The 25,685-nt window shown below is 42.8% G+C and overlaps 1 long non-coding RNA gene across 1 annotated transcript in view; it reads left to right on the top strand.

Annotated features, from left to right (window-relative positions):
- LOC310713544 overlaps positions 1-25,071 on the top strand; it is a 31,250-nt gene extending 6,179 nt beyond the window's left edge. Inside the window, exons 2-3 of the long non-coding RNA XR_014529328.1 lie at positions 23,877-23,943; positions 24,939-25,071. This is a non-coding gene — a long non-coding RNA (uncharacterized lncRNA). The remainder of the gene's footprint in view (positions 1-23,876; positions 23,944-24,938) is intronic.
- The last annotated feature ends 614 nt before the right edge of the window (positions 25,072-25,685 follow it).

The raw sequence follows: 25,685 nt of genomic DNA, 5'->3' as shown, positions 1-25,685 counted from the left end.
TCCTATTTCTAACCAAGCAAAAAGCAACATGATTAGCATGCGTAGTGAATTCTATGATGATGAGGCAAAGTTTGAGGAATGTGGAGATTAAAGTCTTTGGCTCCAGTAAATCAAAACGACAACTTTGTCGAAAGTATGCTCACAGACCTTTTGTGTATATTTATCCCATTAGATAGTTATTATGCAATTGTGATTTTTTAGAAACTCTTATCTGCACTGAGTAGTGTGTTCATCATCAAAAATGTTTCTTAGATTGAGAGTATATCAGATTGCTCAAGATATCACTAGAAAAACACCCAATTCAACGAGTTGTAGTCAATAATGTGTTGGCATGGTTGCACAGGTGCAACAGGGCTTCCATTTCCTCTCCCTCCCCCACCTCAAAATCCTTTCCAAAGTGTTCCCCCCACTGAGCTGATTTTGAGGGTGGTGGGGGTAGGGGGGCTGGAAGGGACAGGAGAGAAAGAGAATGCTTGTTGGATGCATGGAAGTCTGTTTCACCATTGGAGCTGCAATCTTGGATATCATCTGTGGTCTTAAATAATCTGTAACACAACCCCAGTTTATAAAGAAGTCTTTGTGCAGCAAAGGAATGGTGCCTCTTCTCCTCCACCACAGCGATAATTATGAACCAAGGCCTTTATATCAATGCCTGCAGGGAATATTGTTGATGCAGCCTGTGCAATAGAGTGACAGCAGAGAGATGAAGAAAGACAGCAAAGAGGATCCCATGCCAGGAAGGGTACAAACTACACAGAGATTTCATATGCAGACACATGTGCCCATGTGAGGCTATTCATGGAAGCTAAAGTCCCAATGATCATGGATCCTTTACATCCAATTAAAAATGGGGTGTGTTTGAGGAGATCGCTCTAAATCCCAAGAGGTTGTTTTTACTGACTGTGATGCAAGTAACAAAGCAAAGGACTGTGGGTTCAAACCAAGAGGTGGGGGAGAGAGAGAGACCCCATGGTCACCATCCAACAAGGGCTTGTTGCCCTCCCTGCCCTAACCCTGATTTCTTCCCTTCGGGGTTCCTTTCCACATCTCCATGGGAACTATTGGGGCTGCTATAGAAAACAGTCTCTGGGGAGGAGATGGAGGCCCATAGGGATGACTTTCAACACTCACTTCCCTCTGTTGTTGCTTCTACTGAACGACCACCATATGAACTAATGGTACATATGCTTGGGAAGTGAAACTGAGTGGTGGAACAGGGAGTTGAAAGCCACCTAACAAGAGTTATCCACAGGAACTGATTCTTGAACCCCATCTCCAGTTCCATCCCTGCAGTGGTTTCCTTGCCTCCACACAAATGAATGGTTGGATTAATCCATTGGCAGAACAATCCAAAGGGGCAAATGAAACTGGTTGAACTTCCTTTGACAATGCCCTGCCCTGCTTGCACTGGCTGGGAGGAAAGAGGCTGATTTTCCCTCCCCTGTTTCCTGTTTTGTTGAAACAACCCCCTGCAATTGATTCCAATGGGAAGAAAACAAATTATGCCAACTGGAAGGCTGATTTAGTTTGTTTCTGGGGCTAGGTAGACTATGGACCCTGTGAATGAACTCCTGAAATGTATTCATAAACAGTCACAGAGAGTGAGTTTGGAGGGGGTGTTCCGATGGAGGTGGGTGCCAATGGAGGACTGACCATAGGATTTTGGTCTTAGCTGTGGCAAAGGTGTTTGCTAGAGAGACTCTCTGATTGGTTTGGTATTCTTCCCTTTTTGGGGAGGAGAAAAGCACTCCAGTACATTCTGTGCTAATCCAAGGGAAGCTTTTGAAAGCTCGCCCATCTCTACTGCAATTAAGCAGACAAATTAAATGACTTTTGCTAGAGATAGCTAAATTTAAACTAGACATGAAACTAATTGTTGGGGAAATGTCACACTCAGCTTTTGAACCGGTGTTTGTAGGTAACACGCCTATGCAAGTTTACAGATTTCATTAGGTTTTGAAACTTCTCAGATACAGAGAAACACAAAGTGACCTTCCCAGTGTAAAAATGGTATCCCTCCTCCTCTCGGGCAGAGTTCTTACAACCTTGTTTTTGGAATTTCAGCAGCTGAACAATGGAGGCAAGCAAACACATCCATTTCAAAACTTTTAGAGAATCAATCCATAATACTTTGCAGTTAGATTTCCACAATCTGAAGAGGTGACTGTGCCTTTGTGAATTACGGGCATTGCATGCAGACAATGGTGGCATTTATTGGTCTGCTGTATGCGTGCTCACAGTGCTTGTAATTGAGGATGATTATGGTTAATGATTCTAGTAATGTGCACTTTCAAAGCAACAGGACAGTATAATTTGTATCAACCCTATTCACTGTCACTTCAGGAATTTTGCCTGGTTTAGTCTTAGCCTGGCACTTGTCACAGGAGAAACCTCTGGAAGCTTCACAGCTGGCTCAGACAGGAGATTTCATGGTCTTTCACAGTACACTCCAAAGGAAATAAAGCTTCGACAGGATTCCTGTCATTCGAATGGTTCCTAGGGTTGTTGTACTTTAATATGACAAGGCCAAGATCGCTAGTACAGGGGAGACGGAGATGTTACATGCAGAAAGGAAACAAAACAGCTGTCTCTATACAACACAAAAAAACCCTGACAACTCACTAAAAAGCTGAAGCAGCTTTCACAGAGAATTTTCATCTTGTAATAAAGATGGCAGTTAAGAACCCAAAACTTAGTGTCCATCCTTCCCGACTCTAACCTCACTTATCATATTTTAAAATGTAAACGCAATTATTATCAGGATATAAGCATGGGAGATGAGGCATGGAAAGACTACACTGTGTGAGACCCTTGCTGAAATTGACCGATAAGATCTGATGAATTTAAGGGAGGAATTCAATGTAGTGTTATGGTAATAATTCTGTCAGTGCAAGCATTTCAGCTTGCCAGATTGTTATGTACTAAGCTTGGATCCTAGAACAATAGGAGGTAGGATCCTAGAATGCAACAACTGATTGGCTTACAGGAGAAGTCTAATCAGGCTCCAGGAGGGAGTTAATCAGCCTATTAGGCTGGTAGGATTGTAGAATGCAACAACTGACTGGCCTGCAGGAAAAGACCAATCAGGCTTCAGGAGAGAAGCAGTATCAGCCAATCAGATGGGACTCATTGTGTAAATAATGTATATAAAAGCCTGAGGTTTTTTGGGGGGGACAATTCAACACTATTTTACAAGCTGCAATAAAGAGCATGAAATCACTGCAGGACTCCAAGTATATTTCACAGGTGAAACAATACCCCTTCACTTTCCTGCTTGTACTGCTCTATAGGTTTTCCCAACCATTTTTTTTGGGGGGGGGGGTAGGAGTGGAGGGCACATGCGGAGAGGAGAAGAGGAAGCCCTGTTGTGCTAGTGGAAGTCCTTCTGTGGACTTCTACTATCAGAACTCGTTTTTTGAGTCCAGCCCAATTTTTATCTATTTATTTATTAAATTTGTATACTGCCTTTCATCCATGGAGCTGATGGTGCTTCACAGCACAGAAATACAAGATAAAAACACAAAATAACAATAACAAAACAAAACAAAAAACCCCTCCCCCTTCCACCAACACATTTAAAAGCATATAGGATGTTAGTCAAAGACCTAGTTGAAGAGGAACATTTTCGCTTGGCACCTAGCTAGGTGGTGTTGTACACAGTGCTTCTGGTTTTGGGAAACTATACTAGTATATTTATTGATTCTGGAATAGCCTGTACTATAGAAAGAGAATATAAATAAGAAACAAGAAACCCAAACTAACAAAAATGCAGCAGTTTCAGCAGAATCCAGACATGTTATAAATCAATCTGAATCACTCTGTTTCGGTTTGTGATTCAGTTGAATCCAGGGCACAGTCCTAGTAGGCACTTCATCAAAGGAAAGGAAGGAAATATCCATCCTCTGCTTGATTATTTCCCTTATACTCCGCCTTCCTCTACACTAATCTGTCATAAACTTGAAAGCCTCATTATCACCTCATTCACTTCCCAGAGTAAACAGAGTCCACTGATAAGCTTGGTGCTCCAACAGATTACATCATCACTCCTTCCTTGGAAAAAGAATCTTGGGGCTGTGCTCCTTTGTGTTTCTTCTCCACTATGCCACTGTTCTGATATTGAGACGAGAGAAGAAGAAGAAAATAACATTTTTATCCTATCCCAAGTTCTGTATATTCCAAAAATGGAAAAAAGGCACAAACCTTGAAATAAAATGAGAAACCTATTACCAGGATAATGCACATGATAAATATTAAAATCTACAGTAAGTTGGTGGGATTTTTTTTATCAACAACTTTCTGCCTTGTCAAAAAGAGACGAATGAAATCTCACAAAGAATCTCAAGCACTCATGTATTTTCATAGTTTCAGCTGTAACTTTCAAGGGTTCCGATATCAAATGACAGAAGCGGGCAGATGTGCTTACATGCAAAACGTGCGGCAAGTCCAAAGCCCAAGGGAGGAACAATTCTGAGTGACATTATTGTAATGCAGCCTACTATTTGGATTCAGAGAATTTACAGGATTCTAATGCAAATATGCTCACTTCGCCTTTTGAAGAGGCAGCAGCATTTTTAGTCCTGAATAAGGGGCTTTACCTGGAATACTCAAATATTAAGAATCAGCCGCGTAAACAGTGATCCCTAGCAGACGGGCACAGCCCTCAACAAATAGTTGCATTCAAATGGATAGGGAAAACATTTTTTTTACTGGCCTCTGCACATGCATATCAGGTTGCTTGTTTCCTTTATTTAGATCTAATATTGATATTTGCTTCTCACCCAAAGGTGCCTTTGTACAACTTTGTAAACTTCATGCCAAGAATGCAATTGAATGAAGTGCTAAGCCCCAATAAAAACCTAACACCATAATTAAAATAGCAGATTCACAAATTCACCACAGTAAGCCATAAAAGTCACACCCTATAAAACTACTCCGCTCTACCAGGGCTGCAAATGGTTCTGATCCATAGCCTGTTTCTGATGAGTGGCTGCCGGTGCCTTTAAAAATTAGGGGTGCCACAAGTCCCCTCCCTGGCAAGTGACTTTACAGTATTGTGCAATTTAAGAACATTAAGAATTTCCTTCCATGTCATATGGCTTTTATAGTTCAGCAGCCAAGTAGATGTTCCTGGTAACACACAGGGGTAGTCAGGAATATCTTGCCTCTACATTTGGAGTCTACATTTAGCTTTCATGGCAAAGTGCCACTGATTTACCTAAACTCCACTAATGCCTCAAACTTTTAAAATCTGTTTATATACACACGCAATCAAGTGGTATACAAATTTCATTAAATAAATAAAATAATAAAACTTTGACTATACAGTGGTACCTCGGGTTACATACGCTTCAGGTTACAGACTCAGCTAACCCAGAAATAGTATCTCAGGTTAAGAACTTTGCTTCAGGATGAGAACAAAAATTGTGCTCCGGCGGCACAGCAGCAGCGGGAGGCCCCATTAGCTAAAGTGGTGATTCAGGTTAAGAACAGTTTCAGGTTAAGAACAGACCTCCGGAACGAATTAAGTACTTAACCCGAGGTACCACTGTAATCACTCCCTGGAAGGCTAGCTAAATTCAGCTTTGCTGATAGAGGTTCCCCACCCATGGAAGTGAGAGTAAGCTGTTGAGATGATGCACAGAGTAATAGAGAGGCTGAATGGGTAGGGTTGCCATATTTCAAAAAGTAAAAACCAGTACGCCCTGAAAGTTGTTGCTTTTTAAGTGGAACCAAAGCTGTCATATGGAGGAAAACTTAATCATTTTGCAGAGTCGCCCCCCCAACCCCACCCCCCCAAGAACAATAGACCAGAGGCAATTGTATTTCATCCTGTAGAGCTTTACTGCTACTGAAGGCAAATGAGTATATTGGTCACAAATACAATACGTCCAAAATTGCCACAGTCCATAAGAAATCCAGTTGCAGCAGATTGAGTGCTTTTTTCTGGGGGGTACACAGGGGTACGCATACCCCTAAACATTTTGTGAATCTTTGTACTTTTGCCCATTCACTGCATTTATTTTTCCCAATTTGAACTATAAAATGGTGGTTTTCTTGAGTCAAAATGAGAATACTCCTAAACATTTTTTTTAGAAAAAAGCACTGAGCAGACTTATCTTAAACTTACAAGAACTTACAATAAAACCAAAACACTATAGCATACAGAACACCACACCACACCAGAACAAAGAGACAGAGAAAATGTGAAACCTGTTAGGATATTTCCGTTCCACCTTAAAAGGGAGCAGGCTTTTGTGAGTCACAGAGTCTGCGCATGTCCTGATCACAGGATGTTTTTGTTCTGATATTCCTTTCGATTTCAGTCGGCTCAGACACGCTGACAGAATGGACGTGTTTTCTTTTGTTCTGTTAAACGCTAAATAAAGTCTGTAAATTATGCTCTTCTGCTCTTCTGTGATGCAAGCTTTCGGCTGCGTTTCTGCTGATAAAGAGGGTGCACCAGCCTAGGAATGTGGCTAAGAATTTCCAAAGGCTTTGTGCCCCTAACTGTTGGATCTGCGTGAGTACGGGAGGCCGATGGACGTCCAGAACTCCGGCTTGGGGGCTCATGATGGACACTATCTCCCTGGCAGTTTCCCAACAACAAGGTTTCGGGCCCAGATTCACAGCACCTACAGGAGAGTAAAGCTGCAACAGACTGCGTTTAAGAGGTACGGTGGGAAAAGCGAAAGAAAAGAGGGAGGCTTTTGGCTTTTCTGTTTACCTCGCAAGGAGTCTTTCATCTCCGGCAGATTAATTGGCCTGGGAGCCGAGCCAGAAAGGCTTCGTGATTAATGGGCTGCCGAGATAACGAGTCTTTGAAAGCATAGGGCTCACGGCTCAACTAAAAGGCTGAGATGGATCTCTTACAGACCTCAGAAACTGCTCCGTGTCCACTAAAGCTGAATGGCCACAACTATCAGACCTGGGCAAGGTACTGTGAGGGCCAGATGAGAAGGCTTGGAGTATGGAATACCGTTTCTGAGAACCCCCCAGCCCCTGTGACAGATGAGTGGAAAGCACAGGATTCGAAAGCCATGGGGATAATTTTGCTCTCAGTAGCTCCTGAAGAGTTAATCACCTTGGCTGGCAAGGCAACTGCCCGTGAGATGTGGGATGGGCTTAAAGCCTGTCATCTCCGACGAGAGGCTGGGTCTGTGTTGCTTTATTTCAGAAAGCTGCACAGGAAGCGTTTGGAGCCAGGGGAAGATCTTAGAGCCCACGTTTTGCAGTTGCAGCATCTCAGACAGGAGTTGGCTCAGAGAGGTTTCAATATGCCTGAGTCACTGTTTGCTATTCTCATCCTGGACTCCCTGGATGAAAGCTATCATGCCGTGGCAAGTCAGCTGGCGACCCTCCCTGCGCAAGACCTCACTGCTACAAAGGTCTTGGCAACTTTGCAAAATGAATACGATAGAAGGAATGCAGCTGAGTCAGCTTGTGCGCTTCAGGGGGAGCAAAGTGGGACAGCATTCCAGCCTCCAGGGGGAGCCAAAGCGTTGGCAGCTGTGAAGTGCTGGAACTGTGGGAACCAAGGTCATACTCAGAGGTTTTGTCCAAAGACTGGAAATAAACAGAGGAAAAAGCCTGCAGGTGGCCCGAAGCAGAAGGGGGGTGGAAAGCCCGCGGCGCCAGGGAAAAACAAAGCGATGTTTGCTGGCACAGCTTCACCAAAGGCTAAAGGCACGTCTGCTGGCCAGGAGCAGCAGGGGGGCAAGCTGCAAAAGCCCACACCAGTGCAAAACAAGGGTTTGCTTGCTGTAAAGACTGCTCCAACAGCCAAAGGCAGATTTATTGTGGATTCAGGTGCGAATCGCCACGTTTCCAAGGACAGGCATCTCTTTATCTCCTTCAAGCCACAAGAAGGTGAGATCCACCTGGCTGATGGAAGGACGTTGCAAATTGCAGGAGAAGGGACTGTGAAACTTGCAAGTCTGCACACTACCATCAGTAATGTACTTTTTGTTCCAGGAGCTGCAAGCAACTTATTGAGCATCCCACAGCTTACTGGGCGTGGTTTTCAGATTTCCTTCAAGAGGAGCGTCTGTGTCATCAGTAAAGGCAAAGAGGACTATTTGCATGCAAAGTTTATGGATGGTTTGTTCCATATAACTTATGATGACACTGCTGTTGTATCTAATGCTGATTCTTGTTGTGTTGCACAAACTAACAAAGTTCTTCATGCAGGTTGCATTCACGATGCGCATCGACGGTTTGGTCACCTCTCTTGGAAGGCACTGGCCAAGATGCCAGAGGTGGTTGAAGGTTTGAACATCAAACCCTGTAAATTTCACATGAAATGTGTATCTTGTGCAGAGAACAAGGTAAAGGTTGCTCCAAAGGGCAAGGAGTCTAGCAGGCAGGCTTCCAAACCCTACCAGCTAGTGCATGCGGACCTGGTTGGTCCACTAGCGCCCTCTTTAGGAGGAGCAAGGTACTTCATGATTCTGATTGATTCTTTTTCTAGGTACATTCATGTGTATTTGCTCGAACAGAAATCGCAAGCGTTTCCAAAGTTTAAGGAATTCTGTGCTTGGTTGGAGAATGTGCACAGTAAACGTATTTCTTGTTTATTTACTGATCGGGGCGGGGAGTTTACTTCTCAGCAGTTTGAAGCTTTCCTGACTGAGAAGGGAATCCAGCATGACATGTCAACGCCCAGATCGCCATGGATGAATGGGCTTGCGGAGAGAGCAAATCAAACATTGCTGCAAGGAATCAAGACCTTGTTGCATGATGCCAATCTCCCTGATAAGTTTTGGGGGGAGGCTCTAGGGAATTTGGTTTACACCGTTAATCGCAGATTGTCATCACCCATTGGTTGTACCCCCTATGAGAAGATGTTTGGCAAGAAACCCAACACCAAACACATGAAAATATTTGGTTCGGACATGTGGGTACGCACACAACAAACCAACAAGCTTGGGAAGCGTGGGGCACATGGTTTGTTCATGGGGTACGAAAAAGGTGCATACAGGGTATGGATGACTGACTCTAAGTCCATTAAGTTCACAAGGAGTGTTGAGTACAATCCTAAGTGGGGGGAAAATGTGGGAATTTTCCAGAGTTACCCAGAGGAGGATGAAGGTGATGTCAAGCAAGCAGCTAAAGATGAGAAAGCTGCAGCTGATGAGGATGAGGATGATGATCAGAGTTCGGATTCCAGTTCAGTGGGCGGCGCTGCTGCTGCTGCTGCTGGTGTCAGTGACAGTGACGACACAGCAGACTACCAGAGCGCAAAAGCCTCAGTCAGACCATCTGATGCGTCTGACAATGAACTGGAAGAACCACTGTTCACCATTGGTCACTTTTCTCCTAAGAAAGAGGAGATGAGTCCAGAAGACTTGCGTCTAGTACGTAGGTCTGAAAGGGCGACCAAGGGCAGACCTCCAAAGAGGTATGCTGATGAGTTTGCTAAGACAGCAACTGCTGTTCTTGGTAGCTCAGAGAAGGTATGGGAACCTTCAAGCTTCAAAGAGGTTCAGGAGTTGACCTCTAAAGATGCTGAGCCTTGGCTTAATGCCATGAAGGCTGAAGTTGATTCCTTGAACAGGAACCAAACTTGGGAACTGGTACCGGTAGTCCCAGGAATGAGACTGGTTGGCAGCAAATGGGTCTTCAAGGCCAAGACAGACCAGAATGGCAAGGTAGTCAGACACAAAGCCAGATTGGTTGCCAGAGGTTTTTCACAGGTACCAGGACAGGATTACCACGAGACCTACTCACCCACAGTCAAATATGAGAGCATTCGGCTGATGCTCAAGGTCGCTGCGGAGGAGAAACTGCATGTTTCCCATCATGACATTAATACAGCTTTTTTGTACGGGATTTTGAACGAACAGCTGTTCATGCTTCCACCTGATGGGATGGAGATACAGAAGGGTATGGTCTGTAAACTGCGGAAATCCTTATATGGTCTCAAGCAGAGTGCCAGGTGTTGGAACACAAAACTCACTGAGACATTGCTTTCTCTAGGTTTTCACCAGGGCAAAGCTGATCCATGTGTGTTTGTCAAGGAGGAGGGGCAAAACAAACTGTATTGTTTATGTTTTGTTGATGATCTTCTGATGTTTTGGAAGAATCAGGCTTTTTACCAAAGCACCCTAGCTCAGCTGAAGGAGCACTTTGACATGAAGGATCTTGGTGAGGTATCCAACTATCTTTCTCTGCAGGTGGAGAAGGACCAAGCAGGTAATTTTCTGGTACACCAAACACAGAAAATTGCTGATGTATTAACCAGGTTGAATTTGGTTGATGCAAACCCAGCAGACACACCGATGGTTACAGGTTACCAGGTAGACGGTACTGCTGAAGCGTTTTCTGACACAACGCTGTACAGATGCATTCTAGGCAAGCTGAATTTCATTGCCAGATGTTCAAGACCTGACATAGCTGTAAGCTGTAATCTGCTTAGCAGACATGCCAACAATCCTACGGTTCAGGATTGGAAAGCTCTGAAGCGCATAGCCCGCTATTTGAAAGGGACTATGCACTACAGGCTGAGGTTCACCAGTCAGAAGACTGGGGGTCTTGAAATCTTTGCAGATGCAAGTTTTGGAAGTGACACCACGGATGGTACAAGCACTTCTGGAGTATGCTACATGTACAACCACTGCCTGTTTGACTGGTTGTGCAGGAAGCAAACAACAGTGAGCCTAAGTTCCTGTGAAGCAGAACTCAATGCTCTGTCATTTTCACTCATGGATTGTGAATGGTTGATGCAACTGTTTAAGGACATCGGGGTTTTTGTGAAATGTCCTATACAAGTGTATCAAGACAATAGATCGTGTTTGGCTTTGCTGAACTCCGAGAGTTGCAAGCAAAGAACCAAGTACTTGCAGATTAAGCTACATCGTGCAAGAGAGTGTATTCAGAAAGGACTGATTCAGGTGTCCTACATGGCAGGAAATGAAATTCCTGCTGATCTGTTGTCTAAGGTTGTTAACAAAGAACAACTTAAGGTTTATGTACAAAAGTTGCAATTGGGTGAACCACAGGTACAACAGGTTACACGGAAAGGGGGAGGATGTTAGGATATTTCCGTTCCACCTTAAAAGGGAGCAGGCTTTTGTGAGTCACAGAGTCTGCGCATGTCCTGATCACAGGATGTTTTTGTTCTGATATTCCTTTCGATTTCAGTCGGCTCAGACACGCTGACAGAATGGACGTGTTTTCTTTTGTTCTGTTAAACGCTAAATAAAGTCTGTAAATTATGCTCTTCTGCTCTTCTGTGATGCAAGCTTTCGGCTGCGTTTCTGCTGATAAAGAGGGTGCACCAGCCTAGGAATGTGGCTAAGAATTTCCAAAGGCTTTGTGCCCCTAACTGTTGGATCTGCGTGAGTACGGGAGGCCGATGGACGTCCAGAACTCCGGCTTGGGGGCTCATGATGGACACTATCTCCCTGGCAGTTTCCCAACAACCTAGGCTCCTCCTAGCCTGACTATTATAGCCAGCATGACCTTGACAGAAAGGATAACAGAACCAGTTTAAACCATCTGTACTCAGCTTCCCAGAAGGAATGACCCAAACATCAGAAACTTTCTGTCTGTTTCATTCACACAGAAAGAAACCTTCCAGAACCCCCTTGAACTAAGTAGACTAGGAAAGATCTCTACACATCAGATCAATACATTCTGTACTAAGAAATACAAACTCACAGACATGTCCTGGAAAATCAGGACGTATGGCAGCCCTATGAATGGGTAATATGTTTTCTGCTATAGAGTTCTGTTAAAGAGAACATTTCAAGATATACAAAAGGTATTGACAGGTAGGAGAAGCTAAATTTATAAGAAGGTGGTCTAATGCCCCTACTCCCTGCTTTCACAATGGTTGACGGAACTGGGTATGTTTAGCTCAGGCTTCCTCAACCTCAGCCCTCCAGATGTTTTGAGACTACAATTCCCGTCATCCCTGACCACTGGTCCTGCTAGCTAGGAATTGTGGGAGTTGTAGGCCAAAAACTTCTGGAGGGCTGAGGTTGAGGAAGCCTGGTTTAGCCTGTAGAAGGCTGATATGGTAATAGACATCTTAAAATATCTGAAGGCTGTTACATGGATGATGGAGCAAGCTTGTTTTCTGCTGCTCCATCCAGAGGGTAGGGCCCAAACCAATGTATTCAAATTACAAGGCAGGAGATGTTTTGACTAAACATTCTGGTGGTAAGAGCTGTCCAACTTCCTACCTGCAAAGGTGGTGAATTCTCCTTCATTGAAGGGTTTTCTGTCAGAGATTCTATAGTTGTGATTCCTGCACTGCATGGGGTTGGACTAGATGTCCCTTGGATTCCCTTCCCACTTTACATTTCAATGATCACATGGGAGTCTTGATTAGAATGGATGTCAGGAAGGTTCTCTGCATGTATGTGCCACTGTGTGTATATAAGTATTGCCAAGGGAGAATGGTAATGTCCTGAAAAGGTAAGACGAGCAGCTTAATCACAAAACCCATTTTGATAACAGGTTTTTTCACAGGGAAAAGGCCTGCAGCTGACACAGCTCAGTAGAATAATATTCTATCCAGGTGCCTCGTCCTGTTTTTAGGGAACCCATGCCTTTCTGTGGAGTGTGGTGGAGTCTCCTTCTTTGGAGGTTTTTAAGCAGAGGCTTGACAACCATATGTCAGGAGTGCTCTGATGGTGTTTCCTGCTTGGCAGGGGGTTGGACTCGATGGCCCTTGTGGTCTCTTCCAACTCTATGATTCTATGATTCTATGATTCTCTTACTGATCCCCAATGCCTTAAAGTTTTGATCTCCCAAACCCTATGCTTAAATGTCAATGAGAAAACATGCCTTTTTTGTTCAGTCAAGTGAATGAGCAGACTCTCCATTAGTTAATAAATGTCGTGGAAGATTATACAGCCTTGCTGGTCATATTCTGCTTTGTTTTCAGAAACAATAGAAGATTTCAAAGACTGATCTGTCTAATTAACGCTGCAAGGTTCACAAAGTCAGTTTTCAAGTCATGTATTATGCTATTAAAGCTTTAAGAAATGGCTTCTCTTTTAAAGCTAGAGAAATGCAGGCCTGTCTAACATTGATAGCCCTTGTTATTGATTTCCTGTGATTCAGGTGATGGGAATATACAGGCCCAGGTAACATCCTCAGATGCACTTTATGTGCACATCATGCCAGCTGCAAAAATATCCCTCCCAATGTATTTCTTTTATGCCTCTGCACAAAGTTAGGTTTTGTGGCTGCAAGTCATTTCATTCTTTTATATTCATGACTCAGTAATTTCATGGTGCAGCCATTTAAAGTGACTAGTGGTTATAAAAAGTATCTACTCAGCAGTTGCCCAATTTTGAAGTGTTAACACTCTGTTGGCAATATGGTCCGTTTGCTGACTTTTTATTTTGTAAATATGACATCAGGGAGCCCTGGACATTCGCAGATGCAATGGGTTTGCTGCTGTCATTACTCAGAACTCACAGAACACAGAGAGCAAAAGAGCTGTAACAATAGTGTTCCCCTGAAGTTACCTGCATGGACTTTGAGAAAATGAGGTTTAAAGAACTTGCCTGATATGCTATCAGGCTACACACCACTGTGTGTGGGGGGGGGGGGCACATGCGCTTGAAGATATAAATACAGGTTTCTCATTCCACTTTGAGCATCTGTTCTCTCTCAAAGCTTAAAGTGATAATGAATCTGTTCAGGACTAGAGTATAGATTTATCAGAATTGAGTGACAAAGCTTATTTTGACAAATCCTTATTTTTTAACGATACCATAGAGCATTCTTAGTTTTTGTTGCCCCAGATGGACATGGGATTTCTTCTGCAATTGCTTTTTATGTCATTTGATGAAATAAACCAACTCAGACAAAGCCTTGATGATAACTATAAAAGATGTAGTATCCTATGCCACTCTTCTTATTCTCATTTATACTGCCTAAATCATTTGTATCTACAAGCACATGGTATTACCCAAGGGAGAGACTGCTATTATAATGCATCCAGGAACTGACATGACTCTGCATGCAGACTGCATGAAATGTCATGAGCTAGTGGTACTAAATCAAACAACAGAACACTGAAATAGCATAAACATAATGGAACAAAGTTGACAATGAATTTTCCCCAAGCAATTAAAATGTAAGGTACCATGACTGCAAACATCTAAATTTAAATCTGAACTAGATTTACGGTTTATTCTGACTACTTCAGACTATAACAATTCTTTTTTTCTCATACTCCTTTTCGTGAACAAAATGCAAGTTATAGAAACCTTAAGAGATCATTTAAATTTATGCACCAAAAATCCCAGGCTATTTGATGGGGTCAAGAAGGTTATGTATGATTATACACAAATCCAGGGGCAACCAATTTCCTTACTGCTAAGATCACACCTCCAGCATCTTCTATGCTGCAAAAGGATTTTTTCCCCTTTCTTTAAAAAAAATATCTTTAGAATGCTGCATGTAATTGCTTCCTGCGACAGCAACTACATTTCAATAATCTCATTAAATATAGAAAAAGACTAAACACCAGCAACATCTTCCTCACTGTAAATTATTCTTTTCCTCTAAAGCCAGCTGGTAACCTTTTATTGCCTGACATCAACTACAGGGAAACATTGCAGAGAATCTCTCTTTAATTGACAAAGAACCTTGAATTCTGTAGGTTCTTTCAGCAGGCAGCAAGCAATCAGGGCTGAAGGCTCTTCCTTTGAAAGAGCAGCTTTCAAACAGGGGGAAGCATGTTACTTAAATATAACGAAAGGAAAACTTTCAAGATAGCATAGGTTTATTCTGGGGCCAGCCCCACGAAGTGGACTTGAAAAACACACAGAGCTGGGGAGCAGGTCTAGCTATTTATCACAGTCAATATATAGGCAGGCTGGTGAGAGGAAGGATCATTGGTCTTGGTGACTCAAAGTGGTGTTGATTTCCTGCAAGATCTCACAAGTCTCAGAGGGATCCCATTCACAGGGTGTATTGAAAGGATTTCCCCAGAAGGCTGAGAACATGAAAGCCCTTTTCACACCAGGCCTGCTTGGGGTTGTCCAGCACAAAAAGTGCTTTTAGCTCCCTGCAAATAGTGCAGAGGTTCTGGGAGTGGCAGGAATGTTCTCGCAAGAGCAGGGATGCCAACCTGAATGAACTGGAGGGGGGCAGGTAAGCCCCATGCCACATAATCACATAATGAGGCACATGCACACCATTTGAATGGCAATGCCCATCAACCTTAGGGGTGCTGCCCCGTCAAATGTTTTATTTAGGGGGGGCAAAGACCCCTCAGCTCCAGGAGTTGACTGCTATGTGCAAGAGCATCCCCAACACTCACAGAACAACTGCACCAATGAGCAGGACTTTCTCCCCTCACCGACAGCCTTAGAAGGGAAGCTTCAAGGGTTATTTTGGGCTATATATTATTTTCATGTATACGTATAACCCTTGGAACCTAGCCTCATATAATATGAGATTCCCTTTGATATGCATAAACCCCTGAGTCTACTATGTACCCCTGTGTGTCTACTATGCATGGCTATTGGGTGTGATGAAGGGCTGGGACCAGCAGGCAGGGTCCTGAGCCCTTCCTCCACATATAGATCTAATGCCTGCATTGGACTATAGCAGGAGTGGGGAACTATCAACCTTACTATATGCTTGTGAAACATGGACCACTTATAAATACCATCTCCAACTCCTCGAAAGATTCCATCAACGGTGTCTCCATCAACGTTCCATCAACGGTGTACACATCACTTGGGAAGACAGGTGAACTAATGCCAGTGTACTGGAAGAAGCAAAGATCACCAGTGTTGAAGCAAAGATTCTTCAGCATCAACTTCGTTGGACTGGTCATGTTGTGCGGATGCCTGATTATCGTCTTCCAAAGCAACTATATTCCAAACTTAAAAATGGAAGGCATAATGCTGGTGGTCAACAAAAGAGGTTTAAAGACTAGCAGGAGTGGGGAACCAATATTGCTGGACTACAGCTCCCATCATCCCTATTTGCTATGCTTGGTGGGGCTGAAGGGAGCTGGTGTTCAGCAACATCTGCAGGGTCACAGGATTCCCACTTCTGGCCTATACTACATAATATTCCCTCTTCCCTCATTAAGTTCATATTTATTTCTAAATAGGTTATATGTACTTTAGAGTTTGCTGGGGATTTTTCTTTTCATTGCATCGAAAAGAATGTCATGCCACTGTGCAGCTGTAGTAAATTGAACGCTCCTGGGAAAAAACCTAGAAATTACAATAATGTTATTCATGGGGGAAAAAATTAAGAACTACTGTGTGGGTTGTATTTAAGGATCATTGTTGAGAATCAGTAATGTGGAATGAGATGCTGAGTTAACAGCCTGTGCTGGTTACAAATGTAATTGTAAATAAATGTTTTATATGATGCAGAGACATGAGTATCTGATGACTACATGGCATTAAAACACAACCAGATTTATTGGTACTATTGTCCACAGGGTTTCCATGTAAATCACACATTTCCCTAAGATTTGCTGTCCAAACAAATACATTTTGTTAATAAATCAGGTCCTTAATTAGTCACTTTCATATTTTAAATGACCAAGAAAGTGTCATTTGATACAGCATACAAATTACAGGGGACTGCAAAAAAACAAGCTTTGACCATTTATAAAAGACACAGTGCACCTCCTGATATTAAGAATGGCCAAAACTCCATTAGCTGTAAAAACACAAAATCAAGTTTGTCTCATGGCAGTTAATAGAGAGTGTTAGATAAGACCTAATCTATTTTAAAATGTGTATCTGAAGAAGTGTGCATGCACACGAAAGCTCATACCAAGAACTAACTTAGTTGGTCTTTAAGGTGCTATTGGAAGGAATTTTTTTATTTTGACTATGGCAGACCAACACGGCTACCTATCTACTACTAATCTATTTTAAGTAAGAGTATACAGTGATATGATTTAAAACAGCCTATGTTGTGAAAAAGAAATTGCCATCTGCACTGATAATGTGGGGTTGAAATAATGTTGCCCAATTTTGAAATGTTGAGATAAAAATTCAGCCTCCTTGCATTTTGAAATTGTAACTTTAGAAATGAAATCTTGTTGCTAAATTTCAGCCCATGGCTGGCAGGAAAAGCAGACGACTACTGAAACCTTGACAGGCTTCCATATGTGGCTGGTGGTTGGCTTCATTTACCTTGATGAATCCCAAGGTGTACAGGCTAATGCTTGGAAGGTTCCACATATGGGCTGTGAGTCTGGGATGGACCAGTGTCATGGGAATGACAGTATATGGCATCCATGCATAGCTGTCCACAAGTTTATGGAACCACAAGCCTTTCTTGGCATGAATCAAATCCTCTTGGATGCCTCTCATATTCAGGAAGTAATGAGAAAGGATTGGCAGAGACCCATGTTGAGAAGATGCAAGGGTGCCTTGAGGTGTCTAGGCCTCTTTGAGCAGCCAATACCAGAATTCTAGGATTCTGCTCATTAGATCTTCCTATGAAACTTTGGACATTATCAAGTGTATTCTGTCAAAGCCAATGTGTGAACTCAGCAGCACAGAGTGCTATGTGTTTAAATTTTCTCCTGGGGACTATGAATGCAGCACCCTAATTTCTTCTCTTTGATGCACAGCAATGCACTGTTTCATTCATTTATGTGCTTCCTCCCAGCTCCCTCTGCTCTACACCTCAGAAACCTGACAAAGCTTTATGCTAACCAGTCCCCATTTCTCAGCTAGCATTCAGGATCTCAACCAGTTTTCCCACAGTTCTGGATATGCTAGCTGATTCAGAACAAGCATCTGCCTCCTTTCACTCCCAAGGAAGCCTTAGATCAGCCTTTCCAGCCTGGTCCCTCTGCACATTTCAAACTACAGCCCTTATCAGCCCAACTAGCATTGCTGTTCTGGCTAGAATTGTGATAGAAACATCTAGAGGGCACCAGATTGGCAGAGGGTACCCTAGACAAGCCCAGCACAAAGCACAGTGTGACCCAAGGCATTGCCCCTTGCCTTCATCACCTCTCAAATGCATTCAGGCTACATAAAAATCTCTGCATGAGAACACTTCTTGGTGTGCCAATAGCTAGCTGCATTGCTTCCCAAAGTATGTGGCAGGAACTTTGCCGCTAAATAGCAATGGGATGCAAACATGACTGTGCTTCTTAATATACAAAGTAGCACATGAAGAAAATACACAATGCTCTGCGAGCAACATTGCTCAAAAGAATTTTCTTATTGTTGTATATGGTGAAGAGTGGAAAGCAAGAAGAAGAAGAAGAAGAAGAAGAAGAAGAAGAAGAAGAAGAAGAAGAAGAAGAAGAAGAAGAAGAAGCTGTCTCCTAGTTATATATTTGCTTAGGAATTATACATCTATTCTTGTAGAGCACATTGCGTCACGTGGGTATTTCTTTCAGTATTTTTCTTTCTTTTTCTCCCAGTACCTGTTCTGGGGAACACATTCCACTGTTCTTCCCTGCTTTTGTGCCTGCTAACTGCTACCCTGAAATGCCCCCCCCTCTCTCTCTCTCTCTCTCTCTCTCTCTCTCTCCCCAAACACAGCTCCTAATCCTGGTTTCTTACACCTCAGTTGGCAATGTTGCTACTGCTCAAGGATGTATGTGACTCAAGCTGTCAGCTGACTTTTCATCCTAGCCCCTGGTTGAGTTGCAAATGCAGTACTCTCAGCAGGGAGCTTTCATTCCTGCTCCTTTACCTGAGAGGGGAAGTTAATTAGTCAAGGAAGCCTGCAGTGCATGAAAATACAGGGATGTCTTGGCTCAGTGGCGCTACGCTCTCATTAAAACGACATGCCGTATTTTTTTTTAAAAAATAAAGCATTCTACTATCTCCGCTGCTTATATCTATCAACAGTCTGTGGTTTGAGTAGCCATGGTGCTTCTGTAATGCCCTGACATTTGCTGTAAAGGAGGCTTTCATTCATGTTTATATTAAATGCACTAACTTTTAATGTGGATTCACAGCACAGACTCATGGGCAGTGATGCTTGAACTTTCCTTTACCCTGCAAGGAAAACAACAAGGGGAACATGGCATATTCCAGATTTAGGGCTCTCATTCCCAAAGGCCCAAACTATTGTGCTTTATGTTGCTTTTCTTCTTCTTTTGCTTCCAAATTGTGAATTGAGTTGAAGTGTCCACTGCACTCTATTCTACCCCACACCATGAAAGTGCATATTACTTGGGGGGATCTTTTGCAGGACAAAAGAAAACGCAATTAAATGCACACTTACCAGGGAGCAATTTCCATCGAACTTTGTAGAACTGAAATGTGTTTAGGATTGGGCTTAAATTCCCATTACAAGAGAGTCATATTGTACAATGTGTGTGCATGTGTATATGCTTTTTCAAGAGGATTTCTTAATGACATTGTAGCTATAAAAGTTTACTACAGTTTTGCAGTGACTCCATCCATATATTGCTTTTAAGCAGCAGTAAGTTGTTGTGTCATGAATGTCAGAAATGGGTCTGACTAGCACTGCCAGAGCCACAACATCTCAGGTTCTGAAACAAGGGGGTAGAGGAGTAGCCTTCTGTTCTACTAAAGCAGTGATGGGGAAGCTGTGGCCCACCAGTTATATATAAAACAATACTACTACTACTACAACAACAACAAAAACAACACCTTAAACTGGTATTTCCCAACCTGGTGCCCTAAAAATGCTTCGAACTGCAACCCCTGATGGGAATTGTAGTTTACAACACCCGCAGAGCAGCAGCATGGAGAAGGCTGTCCTAAAATGCCCTTTAAACTTAGACAGCAAAAAAAATTAAAATTAAAAATGCAAAGTATAATTAGGGATAGGGAAATCTTAAGTTCAGGTCTCCACATTTCTATATCCATGTTTTTTGACCTCATGAAAATTATCAGCATTTTAGTGTGAATTTCTCGCAATGCACACATTTTTGCAAGGCAAATTCCTCTAATATAATGCATTAGAGAGCACCTGATGAGGCCCTTCTGCTGGTTCTCCTTAGGTTTGGCTGGCCTCCATCAGCGGCGTAGCGTGAGTTGTCAGCACCCGGGGCAAGGCAAGTAATTTGCGCCCCCTAACCCGGGGCAAGGCAAGTAATTTGCGCCCCCCCTAACCCCTAACCTGCCGCGTCAGGTGATCTGAGGCGAGTTGCCGCTGGCGCTGCCGCCCAAACGACGCTGCTTGCCCGGAGGAGGAGGGGGGCAGAGAGGCGAGGAAAATGCAACATGGCCCAGCAGCTGCAGCAGCAGCGGTGGAGACGGGGCTGTGAGGAGGGGCTGCCTGGCGCATCCTCCGCGGCCCTGACGCGTGGGTACCGCGACGAGCGCTGAGAGCCGCTGCCTGCCGGACGCCTTCAGCCCGGACGCACGCACAGCTCGTCGGTTCGGCGAGACATGCGGCTCTGCTACAGCCTGCGCCCGAGGCTCTTCGGCGACTCCGGAGGCAGCAAGCGTGCCCCTCCCAGATGTTGCGCCCGGTGCGGCCGGCCCCCCTTGCACCCCCCACGCTACGCCACTGGCCTCCATTAGGGACCAAGTGACAGGCCCTGTCCTGTGGAACTCCCTGCCTGTAGAGCTTTGGCAAGAACTGTCCCTGCCTTCTCTCAGTTCTCTGAAAACTGCACAGGTCTTCACAATATAAACCTTATAAAAAAAAACCAGTATCTACTAATGTTTTATTGATGCCCTTAATTAAATATTATATATATTTATAGAATGATTTTGTATGTTGGAAGCTGCCTCATTATATGTTATGAAAAAGTGGATTATACATATTCAGATAAATAAATAGATATAGTTATGCTATTTTCACAAATACGTGCATTGTTATGCACACTTTACCCCAATATACACATCTTTGTACATATATTACTTGGCTGGAGAATTGGGTTGCAGAAATTCAAAGGATTTCTAAATGCAAATTTCAATCCAATTTCTTCCCCATCTCTAAGTATAAGCATGCTGAAATGCAGAGCTTGTCAATACAAATAAAATAAAATAAAAATATTTACCCCACACCCACTTATTAAAAGCCTGCTGCAGCTTGTATTTTTTGAGAAATAAAGGTCTGAGGCCACTGAGATCAGCAATTAAAACAAATCGTTCTAAAGCAGCAAAACCAGACCTGAGAAAAACGGATTTACCACTCTTGAGCTGGAATGGTCACACATAGGTCTCATTTATATTCAGTGATATACAATGATCTGAAGATGGGTTTTATTCCGGTTTGACATCTTTATGCTACTGTTGTAAAGCAGTTATTTCTACTGCTTTATTACTGTGGGTTTTCTTTTTTCAATGTCATGTAATTTTAAAGATTGGTATGTAACACTAAGGATTTTGATAAAGCAACGAAAACATTAAACCAGTTTGGTTAGATTCATTAAATCAAAGCAATTTAGATAATAATTAAATTACCAGTAGGAGCCCCACAATAACCAATATAAACAGTACATGAGCCAAGTTCTTGTGGTCTGTTTATAATGCTTGATATCAAAATACAGGTTTGGTTTTTTTTAGAAGAAGAAGAAGAAGAAGAAGAAGAAGAAGAAGAAGAAGAAGAAGAAGAAGAAGAAGAAGAAGAAGTGTTAAATATCACATCTATTCTGGCCCTTAAGCAGAACACATGCCTTGCATGCAGAAGGTGCAGGTTCAGTCAGTGGCATCTCCAGGTATGGGTGGGAAAGGTCCTCTCAGAAACCTTGGAGAGTTGCAGATGATGCTAAGTTAGATGGAGCAATGGTCTGCACTGGTAAAAGGTCACTTCCTAGTTCTCCCTTCACTTTTACCCTTGTTCCTCCATTGCATCCCATAAACACTCAATCTGGCTGTAGATTTAAAAGAGGGAACAAGGTGAGAGGGGAGATAACTATGCCATGCCCACTTGAGGGCTCGAAACACACATTTCAGTAGTGGGCAAATCTCCCAAGGTAAAAATCACAGATAGTATCGAACCTTTTGGAATTTGGTATTGTGCCCAGGATCTATCCAAGACCTTTTGCTGTCTGAGATGAAGGACTAAATGGCAGCTCATTGCCTTCTATTCCAGACTGGCAGATGACCCAAACTTCAATACTGGCAACAAGATCGGTCCTCCAATGAGTTGGTGTAATTTTGGAATATGTGCAAAATTTCACAAATAGCTTGGTCTGTGTCTCGAGGTGGCCTTCAGCCACATCTGATTCTGTTGAGGGTTAGGACACCAGCTGAGGTGAGCCTCTTGAAATAGCTCAAGTCTACAAGCCTCTGGCATGACTCATCCGTCCCTGCTTTTCTCCAAAGAATGTGTGTATGTGCCTTGGTGAATATAAAGCCAAGGCTGCATTCAGCAGCAAGTTGTTGAGTGGTGGATCTCACTTGAAACTTGGCTCTGTCTGTACATTTGAATCTCTTCAGTTTAGCCTCTAAGACCAGGTTACTGTACATTGTAGTACAGGTTTATGATGGACCAGCATCTCTTAACCTTATGTATGTAGTGTGCTTGAATTGTCTTGTGTCTTGAGGCTATAAAACACTTTACACTGAGCTGTGTGTACAAGGAGTTTTCTTCACCATTAGCTTTGGAAAGACTAAAATTGGAAAGGGAGAAGGTTTGCTGGACTACTCTGCTGATGTTGCACAATTCTACCCATCACACTGGTATAGGTGTGATATCAAAATACTATCACACTGCACCTGAGGGAAGTCATTTTGTTTAGGAGGAGGTAAGGCAGGACCCATGGCGTACATGCTCTGCCCTCCACCATCTTGCTTCCATTTCCTGCCCCTCAATATTTGTGGCCTGAGGTAGTCACCTTATTTTGCCAAACAACAGACCCAGCTCTGATTCTGCTTCAAAGATCAAAGCATCCTAACAATAGTACATTCATCCACTCACACCAACCTTTCCTGTTGAACTTCAGGCATTTGACTCATAATTTTGTATTTCAGCAGGCATTTTACGCATGTTTAGCTTTTATGGGTACAGTGGTACCTCAATTCATTCTGGAGGTTCGTACTTAACCTGAAACTGTTTTTAACCTGAAGCACCACTTTAGCTAATGGGGCCTCCTGCTGTCACCGCGCCCCCGGAGCATGATTTCTGTTCTCATCCTGAAGCAAAGTTCTTAACCTGAAGCACTATTTCTGGGTTAGCAGAGTCTGTAACCTGAAGCGTATGTAACCTGAGATACCACTGTAGTTCAATTGTAATCTTATTGCACAACACTTAGAAACTTGTGTGACTGAGTGGTATGTAAATAGATAGAACAAACAAGCAAGGAAACAAACCATATCAGTTATGCACCAATTGATGTTCAGAATGAAAACAAGGTTAGGAGGTAGAAGCATAAGAAAAGATGATAGAGAAGACACTTCTGGGTTGTATCCCATGCTAGCCCTGCTCTGAGAAGGACCATTAAGTTATTGAACATGACTATCTTAGGTCTGTTAATTTCATTGGGTCTACTCTGAGTAACACTTAGTTGGCTCCAACTCAGTGTTGTATATTGGTATGAAGGGGTGACAGTGACCATACGAATGATTAGCCAATCAAAATTCCAACTATACTGATTTATAGGTAAGTGTACAAAATCCTAAATATCCCACATATCATGTAAAGGACACGTGGATTTTTCAGGTTGCTTGTAGAATGGAAATAAAATGCATTTCCAAAAGCAGACTATGTAAGGTAATGGAACATATTTAAGAAGCAAAATTTCATCTTTTGCTTTGATTGCTAGTGTGGTTTTGACACTGATTCATAATCTGGCTCTTTCTCTCTATAAAGTTGCATTTATATAGATCTTTTTGTCATCTCAAAAACAAATACCTACTTCACTTAATTATTTAGTGCTTGGCCTGACCCGTTAAAAAGGCTCACTTTTCCTCTTTATTGCTCATTTTCCTTTCAGCAGTTAATGGATGTTTTATGATATTTACACTGTTGATTCTTTGCAGGTTTTGACAACTTGATGAAGAAAGCAAATAACTTCCATAGGAAATGTGGCCTCATTGAGAATGTAGGGTAAGAACTAAATTGTAATGGCATATACACTTTAGATAATTTTCACACCAGCCATATAGGTTCCCACAGCGGTGCTACTCCACTCTTACTTGAAACTAGAACAACTGGCAATAAAAGCAAAATCCAAGTGACTAAAGAACAAAGGGCTTCAAACCTTATCATAGTGTGCTCCCAGTTCACATAACTGTTGTTTAGAAGAATAATTCAGATTTCTTTCATTAAGCACTATTGCTTCATTGACAGAGCTTGCCAGCTAGCACCTATTCTCATTCATGGGAGTTCTGCTCCCTCAGACCCTACAATGTATGCACCCAAGTTGGTATCTGCTTTGAAGATCATGGCAATATATTGTGCTCTCCTTGCCTTCTTGGGCCCCCACCTAGGCCACCCTCAGCCCCACGGCAACATTTTAAGCCACTTTGGGACTGAGTAGGCCCCTTCTGTCTCCAGACTGACTGAATAGGGCAGGTCTTCTTGCTTACTGGGGACTGGGTGGTGGTGGGCATTTAGGATTGGGTGCTGTTACAAGTTTGCTCACATTGTTGGACAGGAAGGTGTGGGAGAAGTTAAAGGGAAAGAGGGGAACAAGTGAGCACTCTTAGGCATCTCTGAATGTGAAGAATGTTTTTGGAAGTCAGCTGCTCTGGGTTGCAGGATCCTTAGCCTGGATAGAGAATGTTCCCACAATTGCCGAGTCCCAGGAAGGTTTTCCTACTCACCAGATGGTGAGGCCAACTTTGGAGTTATGTTTTGTCCTTGCCACGAGCAAGGTATGGTTCACCTAAGGTTGATGTTTGGGGTTAACTACCCACAACCATAATTTCCTCTGCAGAAGTTATTAGTAAAATGTAGTTCCAGTTCGTTTCTCTTTTCACACTATTCCTGGGTCCAGTCAAAATATAACGTTTTGTTACATTTAACTCCAGAGACAGCCTCCTTGCTTTGCCAGTCTTATGGTGATGCCACTATTTAATTGTCTTTATAATTTATTATAGAGTCTAGAATCATAGAATTGTAGAGTTGGAAGGGACCCCACGGGTCATCTAGTCCAACCCCCTGCAAAGCATCCATGACAGATGGCCATCCAACCTCTGGTTCAAAACCTCCAAGGAAGGAGAGGCCACAACCTCCTGAGGCAAACTGCTCCACTGTCACACTGCTCTTACTCTCAAAACGTTTATCCTGAAGTTTAGTTGGAATCTCCATTCTAGTAACTTGAATCCATTGGTTTGAGTCCTAAATATTTAAAATCTCTTTAGCACCCAAAAATCTCAAAGGAAATAAATAAAATGCCAGCAACCAAAATAAACAGCGTAAGTTACAGTACAGACTTCACAGTGACCAGTATCATGCAATAAACCACTACTTGAGGAAGGCCTGGGTGAAAAGAAAAAGTCTTCATTGGCACATGCCCTGTTTTAGTGAGAAAACTGTTTCACATGGCTGGTCTGTAATTTTTGGTACAGAAGAAAAACACTGACAGCCTTTGAATCATATCCATTTGGGGAAGGAAAGGGAGTGGGTTGGCAGGACCATGTGTGCTACTATAACAAAACTAATATTTATATGTAGAGTATATATGTTGATGTGCTTTTGCCCACCCTAGAATCAACACAAAGATCTTAAGTGACCATATGCAATAGCATAGTTGTGTATAGCATGTAATTGGAAATCTCCCAAGCAAGCTTCTAAACAACAGTAAATTGATAAAATGTGGGAGGTCATGTTTATGAATATGTACA

Source organism: Podarcis liolepis, assembly GCF_965112155.1.
Source record: "Podarcis liolepis genome assembly, chromosome: 8".
Taxonomy (NCBI): Eukaryota; Metazoa; Chordata; class Lepidosauria; order Squamata; family Lacertidae; genus Podarcis; species Podarcis liolepis.
The sequence above is the reverse complement of the archived record's forward strand: the minus strand, read 5'-3'. Positions and strand labels throughout refer to the sequence as shown.